Raw genomic sequence first — 2,613 nt, 5'->3', positions numbered from 1 at the left:
TGCATATACTTAATTTCTTGCAAAAATGTATCTTTCAACTGCTATATTTCCAGCAGCTGTGATCTTTGCAGCGATATGGAGACTCTGCAAACTCATTCGTAATCCATATTTAATAAGAAGGAAAACTCTTCTTGTAAACATTCCAAATGCTGATTTAGTCTTTTAAAGATGATGAAGGCTGCTGATGTATCAGGTGTAAAAATATTCAGATCATCTGATGATCTGAAATCACAGCAAAAAAGAACATTATCAGACAAAGAGGATACTAAAAAAGTAGTGGAACAATCTCTAGTCATCAAATACTCTCCCCTCCTCTTCCCTGCTTTCCATCCAACTCGTTTTTATCATTGATCACCTCTCCTTCATTCACTACATTCACCCTTTTGCCCTTCCCAATCTCTGGCCATCCTCTTCTCTGCCCTACATTCCATCCAAATCATTTTATCATAGACACCCGTCAATCTCCTTCACCCTTTCATCTTTCAGTATACTTGCAGATTTCCAAAAGAATTTAGTAAAAAGACGAACAAGGGTGGATATTCACTGTGTCAAGTCCTGAATGCAGATGAAAGAGACCTTTATCAGCAAAAGGTATTTGAGAAAAGGGCTATAACATCAGACAACGAGCAACTAACTCATCCCCTACATGAAGTAGACTGAAGTTTTGAGGGAAAACAATCAGTGGCTGCTATTCTAGATCATGGTATTTCACCCTACAAAGAAATATATAGGGAACAACAAACATCAAGTAAGCAGTCAATGATAACTACTTTCTTTGGGTTTTCTGCTTCTCATCAATACCATGGAAAGTGGCACCGTTGGTGACCCTTCTGGAGTCATCACTGACAGTTCTTTAGCCCCTCATATGTAAGAACCAATAACAATGACTATGAGTCTAGCATAGACTCTCCAGGCATTCCATCTCTACCATCTTCCCCAAAAACAACTGATAATATTGGAATCTTTGCACAAGGCCAGCAATTTCAAGGACGGTGGATAAATCAATTACATCAACCCCAGTGTTCAACTGGTACTTATTTTATCAGCTTTGAAAGGACGAAAAGCAAAGTTGACCTTGGGGGAATTTGAACTCAGAACATAAGGACGTTTGAAATGCTACTAAGCATTTTGCCCAGTGTGCTAACGATCCTGCCACCTCACTGTCTTCTACAGAGGATAACATTGACAACACAGAAGATACTGAAGATTCCAACCTCATGTAACTCCACCACACCACCTTACATTACCCAGGCTCAGGGAGCAAGAGCTGCACCAGAAGGTTCTAAGTATAATGATATTTTCCCATTATTTCCTTTATAATTGATTGATTATGTCATGAAATCTTATTCTAGAGCACCGTCCGAGCGTGATCGCTGCCAGAGCAGCTGACTGGCTTCCCCGACAGTGGCACATAAATAGCACCATTTGAGCATAATCATTACCTGCGTTGCCTTCTTGGCACTTGTGCCGGTGGCATGAGAAAAAGCATTCGAGCGAGGTTGTTACCAGTGCGCTGGACTGGCTCCTGTGCAGGTGGCACGTAAAAAACACCATTTTGAGCGTGGCTGTTGCCAGTATCGCCTGACTGGCCTTTGTACCGGTGGCATGTAAAAGCACCCGCTACACTCTCGGAGTGGTTGGCGTTAGGAAGGGCATCCAGCTGTAGAAACTCTGCCAAATCAGATTGGAGCCTGGCGTAGCCATCTGGTTCGCCTATCCCCAGTCAAATCGTTCAACCCATGCTAGCATGGAAAGCAGACATTAAACGATGATGATGATATTCTATAGCAGGGGTTGGGGAAATTTTTTAACCAATTACCCCAAAATATATTTATGCTGACATCACCCCTTTGATGAGAATGGAAGAAAATCAAAGCTAACAGGGAACATGTTTTTTATATAATTTTACTTATATCTAATGAGTCCTCGTTGCCAACAAGAATTTCATTTTTACACCACTTGGGATAATTTACCCTGGTTCACCAACCGCTGTTCTATAGGGCTACCATGTATGTGATGGCGGGGAAGGTTACCCAAGTCCCAAGGACATATATTCTCTCATAATATAAGGAGATTCATTATTTGAAGATGTTGTTTATCCTAATATCCAGAGATACATAAATTTGCAAATTTCAGCAGGTTTTTGAATCTTATTGATGATATGTTTGCTAATTAATGAAACTGTTTTATTCCCATTTCGCTAAATAATTACGTTGCTTTATTCATATACATTACTTATTAATTTACTTTACAACACAGGTAACCGTCGATCGTGGAGGCGCAATGGCCCAGTGGTTAGGGCAGCGGACTCGCGGTCATAGGATCGCGGTTTCGATTCCCAGACTAGGCGTTGTGAGTGTTTATTGAGCGAAAACACCTGAAGCTCCACGAGGCTCCGGTAGGAGATGGTGGCGAACCCTGCTGTACTCTTCCACCACAACTTTCTCTCACTCTTACTTCCTGTTTCTGTTGTGCCTGTAATTAAAAGGGCCAGCTTTGTCACGCTGAATATTACCGAGAACTACGTTAAGGGTACGCGTGTCTGTGGAGTGCTCAGCCACTTGCACGTTAATTTCACGAGCAGGCTGTTCTGTTGATCGGATCAACTGGAAC

At 41.8% G+C, this 2,613-nt stretch overlaps 1 protein-coding gene and 1 long non-coding RNA gene across 2 annotated transcripts in view; both read right to left on the bottom strand.

The window, feature by feature from the left end:
- LOC106877952 (zinc finger protein 845-like) overlaps positions 1 to 2,613 on the bottom strand; it is a 28,644-nt gene that overhangs the window by 943 nt on the left and 25,088 nt on the right. The window lies entirely within an intron of this gene.
- The window catches only part of LOC106877954 (uncharacterized), a 4,860-nt gene continuing 2,247 nt past the window's right edge, over positions 1 to 2,613 (bottom strand). The window contains exon 2 of the long non-coding RNA XR_001410442.2: positions 1 to 222. This is a non-coding gene — a long non-coding RNA (uncharacterized LOC106877954). The remainder of the gene's footprint in view (positions 223 to 2,613) is intronic.

Source organism: Octopus bimaculoides, chromosome 28 (genome assembly GCF_001194135.2).
Source record: "Octopus bimaculoides isolate UCB-OBI-ISO-001 chromosome 28, ASM119413v2, whole genome shotgun sequence".
In the NCBI taxonomy this organism is placed as follows: domain Eukaryota; kingdom Metazoa; phylum Mollusca; class Cephalopoda; order Octopoda; family Octopodidae; genus Octopus; species Octopus bimaculoides.
This window is presented reverse-complemented; position numbering and strand designations above follow the sequence as displayed.